We start from the raw sequence: 12,846 nt of genomic DNA, 5'->3' as shown, positions 1-12,846 counted from the left end.
CTTGTCGTACTGTCGAATTGTCACATTGCCGTGTATAATTATCACACTATCACCTTGTCGTACTGTCGAATTGTTACATTGCCGTGTATATCTCTCACACTATCACCTTGTCGTACTGTCGAATTGTTACATTGCCGTGTATATTTATCACACTATCACCTTGTCGAATTGTTACATTGCCGTGTATATTTATCACACTATCACCTTGTCGTACCGTCGAATTGTAACATTGCCATGTATATTTATCACACTATCACCTTGTCGTACTGTCGAATTGTTACATTGCCATGTATATTTATCACACTATCACACAGTCGTGCTGTCGTATTGATACACTGTTGCGTAAATTTTCTCAAATTATCATATCTAATCATATCTTGTTTTAATTATATTCAATAAAAATTATTATAAAATTTCAACTTTGTGTTTATCACCTTGTAGCATCCATGTGACAAACACAGAATTATGATATGTATGGACGGGAATACATGTCGTTAAGACGGAATTTAACCATAACAAGTTTAATGAGTACTATTGATTAACAGGCATTAAAATTATCTTATACAATCAAACTGTTATTTCACTTTAAGATACAAGACAGCTATATGATTTCCACCACAGTTAATTAGCGTGTTTTTCGGCGCGTGACTTTTGTTATCAATTATCTAATTATTTCGTATATCTATGTGTAAAGATTACTTACAATCTTACATAAATACCAAAGTCTGCTATTATTCAAATTATGATTTAATTGTATGAACTTACCTTTCCTGCGTAAAGACATATCTATTTAGCTCCCGCACTGGTATGTTGTATGATTGAACTAGACTGAGTCTGCCTGACAATGTCTGCTTTTAATCGTTGAGACTCTATGTCCTAACTGGTGATTTATAACTTTGTCAGAGAAATTTTATATTCGTTATCAATCATTATGTCAATATTGAGAATTGCTTCATACATATATATATATGTATATCATTACGTGGGCAATGACAAGAACATTACTCTGCGTCAACCGCATTAAGTATCAAATAAAAAAAACGGTATTGATTAGAACTTTGTGCACCGTGTTTTCAATAGACGACAGGTATTACATCAGGCTAACAATGACTTGAATGCATATTAACAATTATTTGTTTAGTCGCTTTCTTGAGTGAAGGTTTTCAGCAATCTTACATAGGTACAAAGTCTAAATGAAGGTGTTTTTAATGGGATAATTTCCAAAGTATTCATTTGAAGTATACTCTGTAATTCTGTACAACGTTAATGTTGAACTGTATCGAAAAAACAGAAGTTGAATTTTTGGAAAACATTACTTATTGTTTTCAATGGTAAGTGTCCACATGACCACTGAAGGGTTTTAAGGAAATTTCACAATTGTTCACCTCTAAAAAATTTTTTTTGAATTCTTGAATTGGGTCAAGGTCATTCATATTTACAAATTTAATAGACAATCATCTGAGCATTATGATGTATCGAACCTCTAGGCTTTTCCAAACTCGAGTAGAAGTTTCGCATATGTTGAAACCCTACATTGAAGTTTTGAACTTTGACTCCTAAGGAAAACCGGAAGTTGGTCTTTTGTGGAAGGTTTACTTAAACCAGTAAAAAAAGTCCTTACAGAAGGCTTCTAACCGAAAGACGTGACTGTTTTCTTCTTAAAACGTAAGAAAACGTCATTAAATGCTATAAATATAATTGACCCATGTGACCTTGAAAGTAGGTCAAATTCATTCATATTAACAAACCTAATTGGAATTACCTTAGCATTATGTGTGTGAAATATCGAATGTCTAAACCTTTCTAAACTTGAGAAGAAGTTTCTGATAATTTGGTACCCTAAATTGCACTTTTGAACTTTGACCCCTACCGGAAGTTGACGTTTAACACAAAAATGTCCCATGAGAAATACCATTTATTTTTCAATGTGACATAACATATCCAATTATGATTTCAAAACGTCATGTCATTATTGAGAATTGCTACATACACAATGAGATAACTTTTATAGCAATTTCAATCAAGATTATTTTTCTTTTGAGTAGACAAACGATATGCGAGTGTATGAGCATACATACGGATGCTATCTAAATGTTAGAAAAATCGGCGTATTGCTGTATAAGACGGCGGCCGTATGGTGGTCTGTGCGCTTCAACTCTGGTAACAAGGTCATGTGTTGCAAGCACGGCTACTCTGTGTAATACTTGGAACGGCCGGGCCATTAGTCATAATAGAACCCACCCACAAGTGTCCATAGTGGGGCACGTTTCCTTGACGCCATAGTGGAAATATTTGTGACATTCCCACAAACTTTAAGTGTTCATAATTGATTCCGGATGTATACATATCATGAAGAATGCTGACTGATTCCGACCAATCCGCTAACGCGACAACGCGGTAAAACGATGTGTTGTTGATATATTCTTATCGCATTTTCACGTTGTCGTACTGTCGTATTGTTACAATGCTGCGTAGATTTATCACACTGTCACCTTGTCGTACTGTCAAATTGTTACATTGCCATGTATATCTCTCACACTATCACCTTGTCGTACTGTCGAATTGTTACATTGCCGTGTATATTTATCACACTATCACCTTGTCGTACTGTCAAATTGTTACATTACCGTGTATATTTATCACACTATCACCTTGTCGTACTGTTACATTGCCGTGTATAGTTATCACACTATCACCTTGTCGTACCGTCGAATTGTTACATTGCCGTGTATATTTATCACACTATCACCTTGTCGTACTGTCGAATTGTCACATTGCCGTGTATAATTATCACACTATCACCTTGTCGTACTGTCGAATTGTTACATTGCCGTGTATATCTCTCACACTATCACCTTGTCGTACTGTCGAATTGTTACATTGCCGTGTATATTTATCACACTATCACCTTGTCGAATTGTTACATTGCCGTGTATATTTATCACACTATCACCTTGTCGTACCGTCGAATTGTAACATTGCCATGTATATTTATCACACTATCACCTTGTCGTACTGTCGAATTGTTACATTGCCATGTATATTTATCACACTATCACACAGTCGTGCTGTCGTATTGATACACTGTTGCGTAAATTTTCTCAAATTATCATATCTAATCATATCTTGTTTTAATTATATTCAATAAAAATTATTATAAAATTTCAACTTTGTGTTTATCACCTTGTAGCATCCATGTGACAAACACAGAATTATGATATGTATGGACGGGAATACATGTCGTTAAGACGGAATTTAACCATAACAAGTTTAATGAGTACTATTGATTAACAGGCATTAAAATTATCTTATACAATCAAACTGTTATTTCACTTTAAGATACAAGACAGCTATATGATTTCCACCACAGTTAATTAGCGTGTTTTTCGGCGCGTGACTTTTGTTATCAATTATCTAATTATTTCGTATATCTATGTGTAAAGATTACTTACAATCTTACATAAATACCAAAGTCTGCTATTATTCAAATTATGATTTAATTGTATGAACTTACCTTTCCTGCGTAAAGACATATCTATTTAGCTCCCGCACTGGTATGTTGTATGATTGAACTAGACTGAGTCTGCCTGACAATGTCTGCTTTTAATCGTTGAGATTCTATGTCCTAACTGGTGATTTATAACTTTGTCAGAGAAATTTTATATTCGTTATCAATCATTATGTCAATATTGAGAATTGCTTCATACATATATATATATGTATATCATTACGTGGGCAATGACAAGAACATTACTCTGCGTCAACCGCATTAAGTATCAAATAAAAAAAACGGTATTGATTAGAACTTTGTGCACCGTGTTTTCAATAGACGACAGGTATTACATCAGGCTAACAATGACTTGAATGCATATTAACAATTATTTGTTTAGTCGCTTTCTTGAGTGAAGGTTTTCAGCAATCTTACATAGGTACAAAGTCTAAATGAAGGTGTTTTTAATGGGATAATTTCCAAAGTATTCATTTGAAGTATACTCTGTAATTCTGTACAACGTTAATGTTGAACTGTATCGAAAAAACAGAAGTTGAATTTTTGGAAAACATTACTTATTGTTTTCAATGGTAAGTGTCCACATGACCACTGAAGGGTTTTAAGGAAATTTCACAATTGTTCACCTCTAAAAAATTTTTTTTGAATTCTTGAATTGGGTCAAGGTCATTCATATTTACAAATTTAATAGACAATTATCTGAGCATTATGATGTATCGAACCTCTAGGCTTTTCCAAACTCGAGTAGAAGTTTCGCATATGTTGAAACCCTACATTGAAGTTTTGAACTTTGACTCCTAAGGAAAACCGGAAGTTGGTCTTTTGTGGAAGGTTTACTTAAACCAGTAAAAAAAGTCCTTACAGAAGGCTTCTAACCGAAAGACGTAACTGTTTTCTTCTTAAAACGTAAGAAAACGTCATTAAATGCTATAAATATAATTGACCCATGTGACCTTGAAAGTAGGTCAAATTCATTCATATTAACAAACCTAATTGGAATTACCTTAGCATTATGTGTGTGAAATATCGAATGTCTAAACCTTTCTAAACTTGAGAAGAAGTTTCTGATAATTTGGTACCCTAAATTGCACTTTTGAACTTTGACCCCTACCGGAAGTTGACGTTTAACACAAAAATGTCCCATGAGAAATACCATTTATTTTTCAATGTGACATAACATATCCAATTATGATTTCAAAACGTCATGTCATTATTGAGAATTGCTACATACACAATGAGATAACTTTTATAGCAATTTCAATCAAGATTATTTTTCTTTTGAGTAGACAAACGATATGCGAGTGTATGAGCATACATACGGATGCTATCTAAATGTTAGAAAAATCGGCGTATTGCTGTATAAGACGGCGGCCGTATGGTGGTCTGTGCGCTTCAACTCTGGTAACAAGGTCATGTGTTGCAAGCACGGCTACTCTGTGTAATACCTGGATCGGCCGGGCCATTAGTCATAATAGAACCCACCCACAAGTGTCCATAGTGGGGCACGTTTCCTTGACGCCATAGTGGAAATATTTGTAACATTCCCACAAACATTAAATGTTCATAATTGATTCCGGATGTATACATATCATGAAGAATGCTGACTGATTCCGACCAATCCGCTAACGCGACAACGCGGTAAAACGATGTGTTGTTGATATATTCTTATCGCATTTTCACGTTGTCGTACTATCGTATTGTTACAATGCTGCGTAGATTTATCACACTGTCACCTTGTCGTACTGTCAAATTGTTACATTGCCGTGTATATTTATCACACTATCACCTTGTCGTACTGTCGAATTGTTACATTGCCGTGTATATTTATCACACTATCACCTTGTCGTACTGTCAAATTGTTACATTACCGTGTATATTTATCACACTATCACCTTGTCGTACTGTTACATTGCCGTGTATATTTATCACACTATCACCTTGTCGTACCGTCGAATTGTTACATTGCCGTGTATATTTATCACACTATCACCTTGTCGTACTGTCGAATTGTCACATTGCCGTGTATAATTATCACACTATCACCTTGTCGTACTGTCGAATTGTTACATTGCCATGTATATCTCTCACACTATCACCTTGTCGTACTGTCGAATTGTTACATTGCCGTGTATATTTATCACACTATCACCTTGTCGAATTGTTACATTGCCGTGTATATTTATCACACTATCACCTTGTCGTACCGTCGAATTGTAACATTGCCATGTATATTTATCACACTATCACCTTGTCGTACTGTCGAATTGTTACATTGCCATGTATATTTATCACACTATCACACAGTCGTGCTGTCGTATTGATACACTGTTGCGTAAATTTTCTCAAATTATCATATCTAATCATATCTTGTTTTAATTATATTCAATAAAAATTATTATAAAATTTCAACTTTGTGTTTATCACCTTGTAGCATCCATGTGACAAACACAGAATTATGATATGTATGGACGGGAATACATGTCGTTAAGACGGAATTTAACCATAACAAGTTTAATGAGTACTATTGATTAACAGGCATTAAAATTATCTTATACAATCAAACTGTTATTTCACTTTAAGATACAAGACAGCTATATGATTTCCACCACAGTTAATTAGCGTGTTTTTCGGCGCGTGACTTTTGTTATCAATTATCTAATTATTTCGTATATCTATGTGTAAAGATTACTTACAATCTTACATAAATACCAAAGTCTGCTATTATTCAAATTATGATTTAATTGTATGAACTTACCTTTCCTGCGTAAAGACATATCTATTTAGCTCCCGCACTGGTATGTTGTATGATTGAACTAGACTGAGTCTGCCTGACAATGTCTGCTTTTAATCGTTGAGACTCTATGTCCTAACTGGTGATTTATAACTTTGTCAGAGAAATTTTATATTCGTTATCAATCATTATGTCAATATTGAGAATTGCTTCATACATATATATATATGTATATCATTACGTGGGCAATGACAAGAACATTACTCTGCGTCAACCGCATTAAGTATCAAATAAAAAAAACGGTATTGATTAGAACTTTGTGCACCGTGTTTTCAATAGACGACAGGTATTACATCAGGCTAACAATGACTTGAATGCATATTAACAATTATTTGTTTAGTCGCTTTCTTGAGTGAAGGTTTTCAGCAATCTTACATAGGTACAAAGTCTAAATGAAGGTGTTTTTAATGGGATAATTTCCAAAGTATTCATTTGAAGTATACTCTGTAATTCTGTACAACGTTAATGTTGAACTGTATCGAAAAAACAGAAGTTGAATTTTTGGAAAACATTACTTATTGTTTTCAATGGTAAGTGTCCACATGACCACTGAAGGGTTTTAAGGAAATTTCACAATTGTTCACCTCTAAAAATTTTTTTTTGAATTCTTGAATTGGGTCAAGGTCATTCATATTTACAAATTTAATAGACAATTATCTGAGCATTATGATGTATCGAACCTCTAGGCTTTTCCAAACTCGAGTAGAAGTTTCGCATATGTTGAAACCCTACATTGAAGTTTTGAACTTTGACTCCTAAGGAAAACCGGAAGTTGGTCTTTTGTGGAAGGTTTACTTAAACCAGTAAAAAAAGTCCTTACAGAAGGCTTCTAACCGAAAGACGTAACTGTTTTCTTCTTAAAACGTAAGAAAACGTCATTAAATGCTATAAATATAATTGACCCATGTGACCTTGAAAGTAGGTCAAATTCATTCATATTAACAAACCTAATTGGAATTACCTTAGCATTATGTGTGTGAAATATCGAATGTCTAAACCTTTCTAAACTTGAGAAGAAGTTTCTGATAATTTGGTACCCTAAATTGCACTTTTGAACTTTGACCCCTACCGGAAGTTGACGTTTAACACAAAAATGTCCCATGAGAAATACCATTTATTTTTCAATGTGACATAACATATCCAATTATGATTTCAAAACGTCATGTCATTATTGAGAATTGCTACATACACAATGAGATAACTTTTATAGCAATTTCAATCAAGATTATTTTTCTTTTGAGTAGACAAACGATATGCGAGTGTATGAGCATACATACGGATGCTATCTAAATGTTAGAAAAATCGGCGTATTGCTGTATAAGACGGCGGCCGTATGGTGGTCTGTGCGCTTCAACTCTGGTAACAAGGTCATGTGTTGCAAGCACGGCTACTCTGTGTAATACCTGGATCGGCCGGGCCATTAGTCATAATAGAACCCACCCACAAGTGTCCATAGTGGGGCACGTTTCCTTGACGCCATAGTGGAAATATTTGTAACATTCCCACAAACATTAAATGTTCATAATTGATTCCGGATGTATACATATCATGAAGAATGCTGACTGATTCCGACCAATCCGCTAACGCGACAACGCGGTAAAACGATGTGTTGTTGATATATTCTTATCGCATTTTCACGTTGTCGTACTATCGTATTGTTACAATGCTGCGTAGATTTATCACACTGTCACCTTGTCGTACTGTCAAATTGTTACATTGCCGTGTATATTTATCGCACTATCACCTTGTCGTACTGTCGAATTGTTACATTGCCGTTTATATTTATCACACTATCACCTTGTCGTACCGTCGTATTGTTACATTGCCGTGTATATTTATCACACTATCACCTTGTCGTACTGTTACATTGCCGTGTATAGTTATCACACTATCACCTTGTCGTACCGTCGAATTGTTACATTGCCGTGTATATTTATCACACTATCACCTTGTCGTACTGTCGAATTGTCACATTGCCGTGTATAATTATCACACTATCACCTTGTCGTACTGTCGAATTGTTACATTGCCGTGTATATCTCTCACACTATCACCTTGTCGTACTGTCGAATTGTTACATTGCCGTGTATATTTATCACACTATCACCTTGTCGAATTGTTACATTGCCGTGTATATTTATCACACTATCACCTTGTCGTACCGTCGAATTGTAACATTGCCATGTATATTTATCACACTATCACCTTGTCGTACTGTCGAATTGTTACATTGCCATGTATATTTATCACACTATCACACAGTCGTGCTGTCGTATTGATACACTGTTGCGTAAATTTTCTCAAATTATCATATCTAATCATATCTTGTTTTAATTATATTCAATAAAAATTATTATAAAATTTCAACTTTGTGTTTATCACCTTGTAGCATCCATGTGACAAACACAGAATTATGATATGTATGGACGGGAATACATGTCGTTAAGACGGAATTTAACCATAACAAGTTTAATGAGTACTATTGATTAACAGGCATTAAAATTATCTTATACAATCAAACTGTTATTTCACTTTAAGATACAAGACAGCTATATGATTTCCACCACAGTTAATTAGCGTGTTTTTCGGCGCGTGACTTTTGTTATCAATTATCTAATTATTTCGTATATCTATGTGTAAAGATTACTTACAATCTTACATAAATACCAAAGTCTGCTATTATTCAAATTATGATTTAATTGTATGAACTTACCTTTCCTGCGTAAAGACATATCTATTTAGCTCCCGCACTGGTATGTTGTATGATTGAACTAGACTGAGTCTGCCTGACAATGTCTGCTTTTAATCGTTGAGACTCTATGTCCTAACTGGTGATTTATAACTTTGTCAGAGAAATTTTATATTCGTTATCAATCATTATGTCAATATTGAGAATTGCTTCATACATATATATATATGTATATCATTACGTGGGCAATGACAAGAACATTACTCTGCGTCAACCGCATTAAGTATCAAATAAAAAAAACGGTATTGATTAGAACTTTGTGCACCGTGTTTTCAATAGACGACAGGTATTACATCAGGCTAACAATGACTTGAATGCATATTAACAATTATTTGTTTAGTCGCTTTCTTGAGTGAAGGTTTTCAGCAATCTTACATAGGTACAAAGTCTAAATGAAGGTGTTTTTAATGGGATAATTTCCAAAGTATTCATTTGAAGTATACTCTGTAATTCTGTACAACGTTAATGTTGAACTGTATCGAAAAAACAGAAGTTGAATTTTTGGAAAACATTACTTATTGTTTTCAATGGTAAGTGTCCACATGACCACTGAAGGGTTTTAAGGAAATTTCACAATTGTTCACCTCTAAAAATTTTTTTTTGAATTCTTGAATTGGGTCAAGGTCATTCATATTTACAAATTTAATAGACAATTATCTGAGCATTATGATGTATCGAACCTCTAGGCTTTTCCAAACTCGAGTAGAAGTTTCGCATATGTTGAAACCCTACATTGAAGTTTTGAACTTTGACTCCTAAGGAAAACCGGAAGTTGGTCTTTTGTGGAAGGTTTACTTAAACCAGTAAAAAAAGTCCTTACAGAAGGCTTCTAACCGAAAGACGTAACTGTTTTCTTCTTAAAACGTAAGAAAACGTCATTAAATGCTATAAATATAATTGACCCATGTGACCTTGAAAGTAGGTCAAATTCATTCATATTAACAAACCTAATTGGAATTACCTTAGCATTATGTGTGTGAAATATCGAATGTCTAAACCTTTCTAAACTTGAGAAGAAGTTTCTGATAATTTGGTACCCTAAATTGCACTTTTGAACTTTGACCCCTACCGGAAGTTGACGTTTAACACAAAAATGTCCCATGAGAAATACCATTTATTTTTCAATGTGACATAACATATCCAATTATGATTTCAAAACGTCATGTCATTATTGAGAATTGCTACATACACAATGAGATAACTTTTATAGCAATTTCAATCAAGATTATTTTTCTTTTGAGTAGACAAACGATATGCGAGTGTATGAGCATACATACGGATGCTATCTAAATGTTAGAAAAATCGGCGTATTGCTGTATAAGACGGCGGCCGTATGGTGGTCTGTGCGCTTCAACTCTGGTAACAAGGTCATGTGTTGCAAGCACGGCTACTCTGTGTAATACCTGGATCGGCCGGGCCATTAGTCATAATAGAACCCACCCACAAGTGTCCATAGTGGGGCACGTTTCCTTGACGCCATAGTGGAAATATTTGTAACATTCCCACAAACATTAAATGTTCATAATTGATTCCGGATGTATACATATCATGAAGAATGCTGACTGATTCCGACCAATCCGCTAACGCGACAACGCGGTAAAACGATGTGTTGTTGATATATTCTTATCGCATTTTCACGTTGTCGTACTATCGTATTGTTACAATGCTGCGTAGATTTATCACACTGTCACCTTGTCGTACTGTCAAATTGTTACATTGCCGTGTATATTTATCGCACTATCACCTTGTCGTACTGTCGAATTGTTACATTGCCGTTTATATTTATCACACTATCACCTTGTCGTACCGTCGTATTGTTACATTGCCGTGTATATTTGTCACACTATCACCTTGTCCTACTGTCGTACTGTTACATTGCCGTGTATATCTATCACACTATCACCTTGTCGTACTGTCGAATTGTTACATTGCCGTGTGTATTTATCACACTATCACCTTGTCGAATTGTTACATTGCCGTGTATATTTATCACACTATCACCTTGTCGTACCGTCGAATTGTAACATTGCCATGTATATTTATCACACTATCACCTTGTCGTACTGTCGAATTGTTACATTGCCATGTATATTTATCACACTATCACACAGTCGTGCTGTCGTATTGATACACTGTTGCGTAAATTTTCTCAAATTATCATATCTAATCATATCTTGTTTTAATTATATTCAATAAAAATTATTATAAAATTTCAACTTTGTGTTTATCACCTTGTAGCATCCATGTGACAAACACAGAATTATGATATGTATGGACGGGAATACATGTCGTTAAGACGGAATTTAACCATAACAAGTTTAATGAGTACTATTGATTAACAGGCATTAAAATTATCTTATACAATCAAACTGTTATTTCACTTTAAGATACAAGACAGCTATATGATTTCCACCACAGTTAATTAGCGTGTTTTTCGGCGCGTGACTTTTGTTATCAATTATCTAATTATTTCGTATATCTATGTGTAAAGATTACTTACAATCTTACATAAATACCAAAGTCTGCTATTATTCAAATTATGATTTAATTGTATGAACTTACCTTTCCTGCGTAAAGACATATCTATTTAGCTCCCGCACTGGTATGTTGTATGATTGAACTAGACTGAGTCTGCCTGACAATGTCTGCTTTTAATCGTTGAGACTCTATGTCCTAACTGGTGATTTATAACTTTGTCAGAGAAATTTTATATTCGTTATCAATCATTATGTCAATATTGAGAATTGCTTCATACATATATATATATGTATATCATTACGTGGGCAATGACAAGAACATTACTCTGCGTCAACCGCATTAAGTATCAAATAAAAAAAACGGTATTGATTAGAACTTTGTGCACCGTGTTTTCAATAGACGACAGGTATTACATCAGGCTAACAATGACTTGAATGCATATTAACAATTATTTGTTTAGTCGCTTTCTTGAGTGAAGGTTTTCAGCAATCTTACATAGGTACAAAGTCTAAATGAAGGTGTTTTTAATGGGATAATTTCCAAAGTATTCATTTGAAGTATACTCTGTAATTCTGTACAACGTTAATGTTGAACTGTATCGAAAAAACAGAAGTTGAATTTTTGGAAAACATTACTTATTGTTTTCAATGGTAAGTGTCCACATGACCACTGAAGGGTTTTAAGGAAATTTCACAATTGTTCACCTCTAAAAATTTTTTTTTGAATTCTTGAATTGGGTCAAGGTCATTCATATTTACAAATTTAATAGACAATTATCTGAGCATTATGATGTATCGAACCTCTAGGCTTTTCCAAACTCGAGTAGAAGTTTCGCATATGTTGAAACCCTACATTGAAGTTTTGAACTTTGACTCCTAAGGAAAACCGGAAGTTGGTCTTTTGTGGAAGGTTTAATTAAACCAGTAAAAAAAGTCCTTACAGAAGGCTTCTAACCGAAAGACGTAACTGTTTTCTTCTTAAAACGTAAGAAAACGTCATTAAATGCTATAAATATAATTGACCCATGTGACCTTGAAAGTAGGTCAAATTCATTCATATTAACAAACCTAATTGGAATTACCTTAGCATTATGTGTGTGAAATATCGAATGTCTAAACCTTTCTAAACTTGAGAAGAAGTTTCTGATAATTTGGTACCCTAAATTGCACTTTTGAACTTTGACCCCTACCGGAAGTTGACGTTTAACACAAAAATGTCCCATGAGAAATACCATTTATTTTTCAATGTGACATAACATATCCAATTATGATTTCAAAACGTCATGTCATTATTGAGAATTGCTACATACACAATGAGATA

Source organism: Ylistrum balloti, unplaced genomic scaffold (genome assembly GCF_031769215.1).
Source record: "Ylistrum balloti isolate Yb309-2 unplaced genomic scaffold, AGI_CSIRO_Ybal_v1 Utg369614, whole genome shotgun sequence".
Lineage (NCBI taxonomy): Eukaryota > Metazoa > Mollusca > Bivalvia > Pectinida > Pectinidae > Ylistrum > Ylistrum balloti.
The sequence above is the reverse complement of the archived record's forward strand: the minus strand, read 5'-3'. Positions refer to the sequence as shown.